Raw genomic sequence first — 13,449 nt, 5'->3', positions numbered from 1 at the left:
CCACAGGCAGCACCCAGAGTGGGGGTAAATGCCTCCTTTTCCAACTGGCAGCCTGGCACAAGTGGGACCCCCAGGACTGATGTTGGGCCCAGTGCTGTTTCATGTCTTCATAAGTGGTCATCCAGAGCACTTAAAATCACTCAGGGATCGAGTGGACACTTTGGAAGGGAGAGCCAACCTGCAGGAAAACGTGTGTAGGCTGGAAAGCAGGCGAAGAAGAACCTTATGAAGTTCAACAAGGACAAGTAATAAGGTTTTACACTGGGAAAGCAAATCCAGGAGCGCAGCCACGGGCTGGGAGCACGAGTCTGGGAAGCAGCTCTGTGGAAAGTGACCTGGGAGTCCCAGTGAGCGACAATCTCAGTATGAGTGAGCAGGGTGCTGCTGCAGCAAAGGAACCCAGTGAGATCCGGGGCTGCATCCACAAGGGCATCATCAGCAGAGATTGTCCCATTCTTGTCAGCGTTTGACAGGCCACACCTGGAATACTGTCGTCAGTTTTGGTCCCCACTATACAAAAAAGATTTGGACAGGCTGGAGAGGGTGGGGAGAAGGGCCACAGAGATGATCAAAGGACTAGGAAGCCTGATGTGTTAGAAAAGAAGGCTTAGGTGAGACCTTAACACTGGGTTCTAGTATTTAAAGAGTGGCTACAAAAAAGATGGAGACTCTGTTTTTACAAGGAGTCACATGGAAAAAAGGAAGGATACTGGATACAATAGTTATTGCTGGAGAGATTCTGATTAGATAGACACAAGAGGAAAATTTTTCACAATGAGAATGGTCAGTCATTAGAATAATCTCCCCAGCGAAGTGCTGTATTTCTCAACATTAGGCACTTTTAAGATTCATCTGGGCAGGGTGCTGGACCAGCTTGTCTTGAGTGCTTTTGTCAAAAAACTTTGTGCTAGATCATCCTTGAGATCGCTTCTATTCTATGATTCAAAGAAGTGCTTCCTAATTAAGTATGTGGAATCAAAAGGCAGCAAAAATGACCTTGGTTACAGTGATTAGCAGGATTGCTTATAGTTTTCCTGTCAAGACCATATTCCTTTCAGAAGATGATATGGGGGTGGTACGAGCTATAGTTCCCCCAATCAGTGAGATGCTTTTGCATGAAGTCATGTAGGATGTTAGGCAAGGTATTACTACGGTCTCTTGAGATATGAGAAAAATGTAAACTTGTAAAACTGACCGAGACAGTTACATTTAAAAACCTTCCCAACTCAGCATGTACTAATTTTTGAGTTTTTGCAAGGTGTATTTGATTATTTTATTCTATAGTACTGGCATAACAGATCGTGAGCCAGAAGCATCAGAATTTTTTGTACTTCCAGTATCACTTAAAAAATGCACAAGGTAGACAGTGGTATCAGGTGTGCAGTGGTATGTCTTTAGGATTTCACTTTTATTTTGGTATCTGAAGGAATTGCATAGATGTCATCGGTTATAATTAGTGTGACATTTGGTCTAATTCAGCCCAAGCTATCATTTACAATTTTGCCTTTAATGATTTAGTTCAGTCTTGGTTCAAAAGTTAATAAACAAAGTAAAATAACTATGAGAATTATTAAAGGAATGAGCATAAACAATCTACTTACATTACAGTAAAAATGTGCTTGTGCTCACAAGTACATTGTTCAAAAAGATAGACTTTTTTTTTGTATTGTTTATGAAATGTGTTTAAATAAATTAAGGTGATTTCTTTATGAAATACAGCTGTAAAATATGCACTGTCTTTCAGCTAAGTAAAATGCTATAATCTACAGTATCATTATTGGCCTGTATTTCTGACTTCTACAAAGCTGACTAATTTATCATTTGTATACTCTTTCAGTTCTTGTCAGTAGCACTCAGCTTAGCTGCTTATGGGGCATAGACATTGACAGCGGGAGGTGCTGTTTTGAGAAACGTTCAGCATAAAGAGTTGTTTCTATGAAATACAATGTACTTTTAAAACAAATTCAGTGTAAAACCTAGCATGAACGTTTAACATTTTAAGATCTGGCCATAATGCATAAGAATGTAAGAACTGGTAATAGTTAGGGATGACAATAGGAATATTAGAGAAATTGTATTTTCTGCTATTTAGTTTTTGTTTGTTTCTTTGCTATTGTGTGGGAAACAAATTAATTAGAACATTGAACTGTTGATCCAACATTACAGTATCAGTCTAGCTTTGAGTAAAAAGATATTTTGAGTTTGCTAGTGTTAGTGTTACTGTACTACAGAAGCCAGCAAATTTGTCAACAGGAAGAGAAGAGCGATAGAGTGTATTTCTAAACAAATATTCTCCTTGGTGACTACTTTTGTGTTTTTAATTAAAAAGTTTAAAAATCCCTCCACTTTCAAAATCCTGTAATACTTATTTAGAATAGTGATATTTTAACGTAGAAAACCCATGATGTTTGATATGTCTTGAAATGTTGCTTTTGTTCCATCTCTTTGGCAAAACACATCCTGAAACATCTTCTGAGCTCTTAATGTAAATTAATGCTTAGCACTTGTAAACATTACAATAGCCTATGTTTTTATCATACACCACTGAATTTTATACCTTCTACTGCATATCAGAAGCCTAGTCCTGAAGCTATTGGGTATTTTAAGATGTGGAAATATTTTGGAATTTTGAATTCGGCAGGTCAAGCGCTCTGAAAGATTTTTACAATGCACATATGTTCTCTTTAGATGATGATGGGAAAGATCCGTTTTTTGACTCCGTGTAACTGGGTACACTCTCAGGACTTGTGGACTTGAAGTAAAGTGTTTTGTCTGACCAGAAACTTCGGGTTTTATTTGATTTTATATACATTTTAATATATTTGATTTACAATACAGGGATTAAAAAAAATTACAAAATTGAAATTCAAGTTGAAAGCCTTCAGCCCTTATTTGAGTTTTCAAATTCAGATTCGCTAAGAACACTAATTCTAACAAAGACTGCAATTTTCCTTTCTCTTTTTCTAGGAGACAGATAAAATTTTCTCAGAAAGGTCACCACTTCTGTTTTCAGAATTATTCACAGCTTCTATATGTCTCTAATGAAATACAGTTTTCATCATAAAGCTGCTGAATGAATGGTATTCACCAAAAATACAATATCCTATGCAACTCCATAGCTAAATTGCTTGATTGGATTTTGTGTACTTAAATGAATACATGTTAAGTCTAACCTGCATGCCAGAAATACATATTAAGTCTAACCCGAGCCAGAAAAACCAATATTCAGAACTCCTGTGTGTACTGTGAGTACTGCAACATCTTACTTTTTTACCATTTTTTCTTTTTCCGTATAGACTTGATAAAGTATTAAATGATAATTCCTTCAGGGTTGTCTTGCATTGCTTTCATAAACAAAAATTTATTCATAAATAAACACCTTTATTATTTTCTCCATAAGAAATTCTGTGCATGAATATATAATTTTTAGTCCTGAAATTGCTGCACTTCTGAAATGAAACAATGTCTTTAACCAAAGTTACTAAGGACAGATTGAATTTCTTAATTACAAAAAGAAAAGGAGTAGAAAGTGTTCAAGGTCTACATTTGTTTTTTTCCTGACTGCATTTTTTAAAAATTACTTTGTCAGAAGTAAATCTCAGTATTTCGAGTTTTGTAACTCTCCTTATTTGTGGTTAATAAAAAAATAATCCTGTTACTGAAAACTTAGGTATGGAGAGATTTTCATTTCTCATGTTAACATAATTTTTGTGATTTCGTACAAAGCCTAGAGTTTTCATTACTGTTTAGATTAAAAAAAAAAAAAGGCAAAACGCAAGTAGAATAGGGCACTTTCTTCAGCTGTGATCATGTAGCTCTCAATGTGTCAGAATTTCGTATGCCTGTTGTGTGTCTGCCTTCCAGAATTCTTACTTTTGAACAGAATATAAACACAATACCTAGGCTCACTTAGGTGAGGAAAAACATATTGAGGCCACAAAATTTATGCCAGAGCAAAACAGTGGCAGCTGCTTATTTTATCTTCCCCAAATAAGAAAAATCATATTTTTTTTCATTAGTGGGGAATTGAGGCATGTATACAACCCTTTCACACTTTGGGAGGATGTCTCTCAGTTCTGTGAGAAAAAATGAAAATGTCTGAATAGGGGCTGCTTGATTCTGTGGCTCAGGTCAAACGTTTATAGAGTTGGTGGTGAAATGAAACAGAGGACCTGAAAAACTATCTATTTTCATTGTGAGATGTTTTTTCTTCCTCCTTTGTGTGAACAACTAAAGCCCTTGGAAAAAAAATCTCTCCTTCCCTGGATGCTACCTTTACAAACAAAATGGATCAGTTGGTATTTGTTGCAGGTTCTGCCACTTTCTACAAGAGGAGGGATGCCACTGCTAGATATATTGTAACTTGGTGGCATTTTATCCTTCTGGTCTTACTGCTGTTGTTGCCTTAGTCACATTTTCAGAGAAATTTTATAAAACTTGATTCTCTCTCCATCCTTACAAGGGTGGGGGGCAGGGGGATGGGGAGCGAAGACCTAGACTTAGAGAAAAAGAAAGGTAAGAGTAAGCATGGTCCACAAGGAATCACCTTCAGTCCATTCTTCTTTATTTTTCCCACTGCAAGATTGCCAGAGAGATATGGTCAGCAATCTGTGCCTGGATTCCACATGCAGGACTTGATTGTTTCTTAGATTTAATGGAGGACAGACCTCTGTGTATGCTTGTTTCATTGTCAGTATTTGTCACAGTAAGTCTAGTAAGGAAAAAAGTTGGAATAAATTAATTTTGTACCTGAAGTGGGAACTGTTAGGTCAGCTCTTCAGTTGGTAGAGCACCATGGACTTAGACTAGCTGTAGATTGTTACATTGGAAGAAGGACTTGAGGATGAGTTTGAACAATAAATGGCAACTTTACAACCAAGAACCTCTGTAATTGTGTTTTAGAACCAAAAATCCTAACTCTGGTTTAAGTGTAATTTTTTTGTCCTCTTTCATGACATATTTAATCGTATTCTTCTGAAAATACGTTGTTTTGGTCTAAAATTTTTGTCACCTTATCTTTTCTTGTATAAACAGTGTTAGCTGGGTTGCTTCTCAGCATTTGCTATTAAAGAAGACTTTCTAAATAAAGGGGCTAGAGATAATTCAGAAATAAAAAAGTGATTTTCCTTTCAAATCTCTCAGTTGAGTATTTGCCATATGGGTTGCTCAGCATTACACTCTCAGCAGGTCTAATTTATGGTAAACACACAGTGAGTGAACAGGGAAAAAAAAAAGGCAATGAAAATATTAATATTCTTCCTTCACTCCACTTTTTTTTTTAAACTCAAATCAGCTTATTCAGGTTCATCCCATATAGTTGTGGCACTTAGTTGAGTATGTGTGTATTTTCACTCTGCATTTCAGACTGAAATGCTGCGATTTTCTTGCCATGAGACTGATTTGCTGGAGCTTGCATGGCAGTGTGTAAATGACACCTTCCTTGCTCTGGTCTGGCATGCTGCCAGCTGCCCCAGGGCTGTGCTTTCTCCATGAAGGGCAGTTGGTGGAAAGCATCACTTTGTGGGATGGGGTGCTTTAGCTTTTCCCAGGGCTTCTGCAAGAGGATCACCAACTAAATGAATGTGTTCATATTCTGGGCCACTGCTAGGATTTGGATCAGGCACAGAAGGAGGTATAAAATAAATCAAAAAATAAATAATGGTACGGTATTTTCTCAACCACAGCCATGGAAATCGATAGCATCAATATTTTGAAAACCTCCCATCTCCAATGAGCTCTTGGGGCTTTCTCTTACTATTGTGTATGCTTTCTTTCTCTCTGTGGGCTTTCTTTTTCCCTGGGGTCTTTGCTGCCATTACTGTCCTTCAAGAACTCAGAGCTTGGTCAACCCTAGTCCTTGTGTATATCAGCAACCCAAGTTGTCTGTAAAGAGTAGTCACTCTTTAATCAGTGCTTCCAGCCCAAAGAAAGAGTTTTTTCCACGGGTGGGTCTGCATTGCAATATTTAAAAATACCCCAGAAACATCTGGTTTACGTTTAGGAGCAGGCATATCTGAGCAAAAAAAACTCCATCGCATAAACAGATGCATTGTTCTGAATAACAGAAATGGCTATCATTATGCACTTCATGTTGAAATTGCAAACATGAAATAGCTACAAAAGAAAATGCCTTAAAAAAACCAATGGTTTGCATCGTGCCCTTTCTCTTACGGTTGTACATTAGACCTTGGTGATGCATATACACTCCTTTCTGCCTGGATGCTGTCTGTTCCAGCAAGAAACCTGCACATTCCCATTCCAGATATGGATTCAGCTGAGAAGGAGTTGGGGGTGCTGGTGGAGGAGAGGCTGGACATGACCCAGCCATGTCCACTCACAGCTCAGAAAGCCAAATGTGTCCTGGGCTGCATCCAAACCAGTGCGGGCAGCAGGGCCAGGGAGGGGATTCTGCCCCTCTGCTCTGCTCTGGTGAGACCCCACCTGCAGTGCTGCATCCAGCTCTGGGGTCCCCAGCACAGGGGGACATGGACCTGTTGGAGAGAGTCCAGAGGAGGCCACCAAATTGATCAGAGGGGTGAAGCACCTCTCCGGTGAGGAGAGGCTGAGAGAATTGGGATTATTCATCATGGGGAAGAGAAAGCTTTCGGGTGATCTAATTGCAACTTTCCAGTACCTGGAGAGAGCCTACAAGAAGGATGGAGAGAGACTCGTTACAAGAGCATGTAGTGACAGGACAAGGGGAGATGGCTTCGAGCTACAAGAGAGTAGATTTAGGTTAGATACTAAAAAGAAATTCTTCCCTGTGAAGGTGATGAGGCACTGGAACAGGTTGCCCAGAGACGTTGTGGATGCCCCATCCGTGGAAGTGTTCAAGGCCAGGTTGGATGGGACTCTGAGCAACCTGGTCTAGTGAAATGTGGTCCTGCCCACGGCAAGTGGGTTGGAAGGAGATGATCTTTAAGGTCCGTTCCAACCCTGGCCATTCTTGATTCTGTGGTAATTCAGAACTGTTCATGATTCTGATTTAGAAGAAGTGCATTAGTCCTACATTGAACAAGGTCCCTTCCAACTCAGGCCATTCTTGATTCTATGGTAATTCAGAACTGTTCATGATTCTGATTTAGAAGTGCGTTAGTCCTACATTGAACAATCATGATACAATTTCCTTTAGGCAACATTTTTTCCAGGTCTTCCTGAGAAAATATTCAGTTTATTGCATCTGGAGGTATTTAGTTCAAATAAATGCAAAACTCTTTCATTGGATCCTGCTAAATGTTTGTCTTAGCATGGTCACCACAGGTTGCCAGTGTGATCCAGGTTGCATGTTTGCCTTGTATATTAATATGTGCAGTTATGTTTGATTTCCCCTTGTTCATTCTAATGCATAGGGGTTAATTGGAATGACCAGTTTTGTTTTTCCTGTTTGTTACTGGTTGTTTTGTACTGCTCTACTGTGCTGAGTCGTTGGTCTTCTCCACAAACTAATCTGTGAATACTTATAGCTGAATAAATAGAAAGTATTGGTTGTTTTGTCATCTACTATGAATTCTTCCTTCGTGTATATCATGTATATAATTAGCTTAATTGTTTACAGTGTTCCAGTCAGTTACACTTACACAGATCCTCTGAGGTAATGGAATTTTGTTTTGTAGTATAAACCAATATTTACGCAGAAGCCAAGCCTCAGCCTCTCTTACTGTGGACTTTGGATAACTAGCAGTGTAACTGTAAAACTCAAAGTAAGGTTTTCAAGATGCCCAGGTGAACAGAGCCCTGAAAGTAGTAATTTCACTATTTACACATTTAAGTTTCTACAAGTATCAGCTGAAGTCAGGGGCCACTGGTGACTATTTAGGACTCTGGATTTTATGCCTTAAACCATTTTAGAAAAATGTAAATTTACAGTTTCTTGTGTCAACTGGAAGTAGTTGGGAGGTTAAAGTAAATTAAGTGATGAGTGATCCTTCGTGTATTGTACACTCAGTCATCATGAATTCACATTCTGAACACATTTAAAGTTACGTATATAGAATTTGGCTGTATTTTTTTAAATCCACATTAAAGACTAAGAAAACAAGCATATTTTCAAATGGCCCTCTGCACCATCAGTGATGTACCTGTGCTTGATGTCACTATCCTTCACAAAATGTGATAATAATGTTACCTGTTAACATAAAAACAAAGTTTGACTCCACAGAAGCAGCTGGAAATGAATAACCACATGCTTGAATCCCCTAGGAACACATTGTTTGGCATATACTGCTAAAAGTTCCTCATATTTAGGAGTTCTTTTGAGTGAAATACTTATATTCTGTCTCAGCTGGTGTGCATGAGGGAATATTCATTTCTCAGTGGTAACATGGAATTTGATTTTATAAAATGTTTTTATATATATATTTAATGGATTGAAACACTTCGAAGAAAACATACATTTCTGGTCTTAATCTAGTTCAAAGGGGGTTTATGGTTCTGGTTCCAGACTTCTCTCATGTTTTATGTATAGGTAAATCAGACGATTATGTCTTGTCCAAGCTAGCAGGGAGGAGAAGCAGTTCTTTCCTGTGACATCCCAGAAGACGATCAGTTTAGCACTAATAAATGGATGTTTACTGGGCGGATAGTGCAGATGATTTGAAAAGGGATCATCTGCAGTTAGGGAAGAGGGTCATGCTAACAACAGTATGTGCTAAAACTTACTTTTTTATAGTTGCAAGTTGAGAGGGAGTGGTATATGAACCTCAAGATATACTGAGTGTTCATGCCTGCAACTCTATTATACTTTAAAATTTTCAAGTGCGGTTATTATTTTGTCGTGCTCTTTGTGTAGAGTCAAGCAAGGTTTCTGTGGTAGAATTCGGCAAGAGAAGCAACTGATAGAAAGGAGCCTTCAGGGATTTGGTGTTTGGCCAGAAGGGACATTCCAAGAGTCAAAGAAGAGAGATGAAATTATGGCGGAAGAGGGGAGTGAGCTGCTATGGTACAGAACATAAAGCCATAAAACAGTGTAAGTGTGATATAAACCAGCTTGAAGCTTCCACCAACTTGCGGGTTTCAAGATTGTGCCATAGTATTTTTCTTAGAGATGGGGCTGCTGATCTGTGGCACTGCATGCCATATAAAAGTGTGCCGTCCATTTATGTCTCTGTGTGTGTATATATATATACACACCAGATATGTCTACCTGCCGTGTAATGTGAAAGTCTTGCTACATGGAAGATTAATTAGGCTCACTCTCTTTTGTCTTCATTACCCATTTTCTTTATTCTAATGTAGTTTTCTTCTGTCTCTGAGAATACATCTAGATTTCTGACTCAAATACTGAGAAATAAATTTCTAACTTTCTGTATTTCAGAATTGCTCTAAGAAGGTATCTTGCCAAAGTTTCTTGGCCCAAAGAAATGGAGAAGGTCCAGAGTCTCTGCTGATGTAACTGTTACCAACCAGGAGTACATTTCTCTCTTAAGTTTGACCATATACAAGCAGTAAAACTGATTCACTTACACTCAGTAGTAAAGTCATTTTCCAGAACAGCTTATTCTGGGTATGATTTGGCTTGAACTTTGCATTTGACAGTGCATTCAGGAATGAAAGAAGTATTCATGGTGAAAGTCGACAGAAAGGAAGGGATTTTCAGGTGCAGAGTGAGTTAACATATTGTGGAGGTGAGATACAGTCCAGTTTTCGTTGAGGGAAAGTATAAATGTAAGCAATGAGTGGCAATGCTTTTGTAACAGAGATGTAGCCTAAGACAACATCTTGGATGGTACCTGCAGTAAAAAACTTTAATTTTTGGGACAAAGCAGGGTGAAAATTAAGATGTGAAAATAATTGCATAATTCCACAGATTAAAGAGCACGCAGATACAGAAGATATTTCGTATTAGGACTTAGTTAATAGTGTTTTGTAATTACAGATAGTAAAGGTGAAACTCTTCACAGAACTGTAAGTGATTTAGTTACAATGGGCAAATGATGATTTTAACAGAAAAGAACTTATTTTGGGTTAGATGGAAGCAGTTTTCCTGAAGAAAAAATTGCCTTAGCTGCTCACTGTCTATATACTACTGGTTTTCTTGGTAGTTTTAAAGATATCCCACTGGTAAAGCTTTAAAAAAGAGAATCTCTTGACCTCATGAAAAAGTTAGTAGTTTGGAATGTTGAATGCAATTATATTGACATATGGTGATAATGTGATAAAGCGTAAGGGTTAAAGGTTGAAGGAACCATGGCTTGGCAATTAGCAATGTAAATGAAACATTCATTATCCAGCATGCTGAGAAGTTGATGAACTGTACAATAAATCTGAGCCCAAGTCACTACTGAGATAACTCATTTCAGACATAACAGTATTTATTAGGATTCTAGACATTGTTTTGCATTCTCTGGTGAAATATCTTGCTCTAGAAACATTTCCTCCATTAATGTATGTGAAGTAAATCAATACTAACAGTTCTCCAAATAATATAGATTAAAAACCATAGGAACATGAAAGACATCGAAACTCATTCTGTCTGAAAAGATGTTTGATTAGATAGTTTGGTATCTCTTCCCTGCATTGGTGTTGGAATTTCTACAATGTAAATTGTCTCCAGTGGCTTATATTAAGTCATTTGAAGCCATTTTTTCTCTTCTTCTGAGATACAGTTGAAATCAGAATCTGACCTAGAAAGTAGACAGCCAGTTATTTGCTGTTATAAATTCCATTGCTACATAAAAGAGGGCAGTTTTTTGGTGAGAACACAGGATAAAGACTTGTTTGAAAGATTATTGCAAAAAATTTTTACTCAGCATTTATAAGATCCATGAAGATGAGGATTGAGTGTTATCAGGTTTATTACAGTTACCTGTGTCCTTGTGTCCCTCTAAAAATACTGCTTACTACCACAAAATTAAATAGCTAAATTTATTTGCTTGATGCAAACAGAGGTAGATTACCTCCCATTCATTAGACAATTCTATGAACAGTGTAGGAGCAGTTTCTAATAATTAAATAAATAGTGCTTAGTTTGATCAGTAGAAATAACTGAGGAGGATGTAGCAGACATCCAAGACACAGAAATATGCACTAGCTTTCTTGTCGGTGGAGACAGGACATACTTGGTGTGTGTTAAAAGATGTTGAGGTTGTTTGTTCCTTTTAAAGGCTACCAGTTTATCATGGCCCTACGAAGTAATGCTTTATGTTTCTGCTCCAGTTTTGCATCTGTTTGGCATTGTTAAAAATTTTGTGTTATATTTTATTTTACATATATTTCCCGCTGTGGAACAGACAAATTCTTTACTATTGAGGCAAAACATTTGAGTAGATATATATGAATGATATATAAACTCTGGAGGAGTATCACGTAATACGCAATTTTCATGCTAGTTCTTTGAAATGTTATTCTTATGGATCATTATGAATCTTGACAGATCACATAATGATTTATGAATTGAGAAAAAAATAATCAGTATTCTCTCAATCTTCTCGTCTATGAGTATCTGATCCACATAATTCTTACTTCATTCATCAGTGTCAACAAGAAATGCAGTATTTGTTCAGTAGTACAAGGAAATATAATGCACTGTACAGAAGAATAAGTTAATATTATGTATTCTATATGGAAGAGATAGCATTCCTATATGTATATAGTATGATATATTTGGATACTGTTCTGTACAACGGTGAAAGTACAAGGAACATGCAAGGAAAACTCTGAAGAGAATTGGCTCCCCCTCCCTTCCCTTGATTTTTTGTACAGAAAACTATTCAGAGAGTAAGCTGATGTATTATACATATTGAAGAGCTGAAAATTTCTTTTGAGTAGTCATCTGTCAGATACTTTATAACTTCAGTTTTTCTTTAGAATCTCTTAGTTTTCTTATTCAACTGACATTTCCTTAGGTCAGCATGGTACACAGGCTGGAGAATGCAGGATATATTTGAGATCATATGGAAAGCATATAACAGTGGCAAGAATTAAGTACTCAGAGTTCTTCCAAATTGCAGTTTAAACTAAAAAAGAAAAAGTCTTCTAACTTCTTGAAATAATTGAGATGGCTGAGTATTATATGTTCCAAAAATAGGTTGCGAAACAGTTTCTGTTGCAGGCACTACTTGGTTTCCGCCATGGTTGTGTCAGAGCACGGCTGTACCTTAAAACCAAAATTGTGTGAACGTAACACTTAGTGAAGCACATCAACCAGAGTACTTTTTATAAAGACAAATGCACATACTGTGTTTAGCACAGCTCTGCCAGAACTGAGTGTGTAGCTACTAATTTATTATAAATTTGTGAGGAAATGAAGAAGGTATTTAATAGCTCACAAGGTGTATTTATATCTAATTACCTAGCTTTGATTTCTTTGACTGTCTACATGTTTACTTATGTGGCTGCTGCTGTGCTTTTCTGTAACAGTCCTATCAGTTAGGTGAGTTTGAGGCAATAAACTCTAAAATATATAATAGATTTTCCTTTACCCAGGTTTTTAAAATTAAAAATTGCCACAAAAGAGTTAGTGTTCTGTTGCTTATCTTTCATTTAGAATATTTCATTGTAACATCTCTAATCTAAATGAACTTGCTGACCCACAGTTTATTATATGAATAAACAGTGTTCTGAATTACAGTGTTTTTAAAGTCTTAATTTCTTGAATACTTACTTACTGGCACTTCTGGATCAACTTGAATTGAAATGCCTAAGCAGCAGTGTGTGTCTCTGTTTATGTACAAATATACTATTTTGAAAAAAATATATATGCATATGGACACTTTTGAAATCGGAACTATTTAATATATATACAGGTTATATACAGTATATTTAAAATATTCAGTGCACATACAGTAAAAAATACGTATATATTAGATTTCTTTAACAAATTTATTTACACAAGCAGCTCTATCAGTAAACAAAAGTTAAGACATCAAGTCTGAGCGTTGCCTTTACTAACTTTAGGTGTTTTCTTTAGTTACTGTGCTTTTAGTTTCTCACTTTGAAAAGCTATTAGAATTTTGAAAGGAAGCTTCATGGAGAGGGCTGGTCTTTCATCTCCCATCATACCCTTATTTGAGATTTCTTAAGTTTTCTTTGTCATATTTTAGCTGCACTTGACATTTCCTTTTGCCTAAATGTGGAAAATTCACCAGTCACTGTCATGACAACCAAGAGAAGTGGGCCAGAAGACTCTATAATCTTTGATAACTTGCTAATGCAGAGACCACTTGTGATGATATCTCAGAATATGTCTCATTTATTGCAAAGTGCTTGAAAAAATCTGGAAAAATCATAGATGAGACAAAGTAAAATTAAGGTATTGGGAAGCTCATGGCATACTAAGATGAAGGTACCTGCAAATACACTGTGCACTTTTCAAACCAGTTAAGACAATGTTCATTTTCATGGCATCCAGTAAAATTAAATAATGCTGTGACATAGGGGAAGTTCTTGAAGCTCAAATCCAATTTCAATCAATCCAATTTCTCAGAGTTTTAGAACGAGCAGGAATTTCTT

General features: G+C 37.0%; 1 protein-coding gene across 5 annotated transcripts in view; it reads left to right on the top strand.

The window, feature by feature from the left end:
• PRUNE2 (prune homolog 2 with BCH domain) overlaps positions 1-13,449 on the top strand; it is a 137,357-nt gene that overhangs the window by 46,005 nt on the left and 77,903 nt on the right. The window lies entirely within an intron of this gene.

Source organism: Aphelocoma coerulescens, assembly GCF_041296385.1.
Source record: "Aphelocoma coerulescens isolate FSJ_1873_10779 chromosome Z unlocalized genomic scaffold, UR_Acoe_1.0 ChrZ, whole genome shotgun sequence".
Taxonomy (NCBI): Eukaryota; Metazoa; Chordata; class Aves; order Passeriformes; family Corvidae; genus Aphelocoma; species Aphelocoma coerulescens.
The sequence above is the reverse complement of the archived record's forward strand: the minus strand, read 5'-3'. Positions and strand labels throughout refer to the sequence as shown.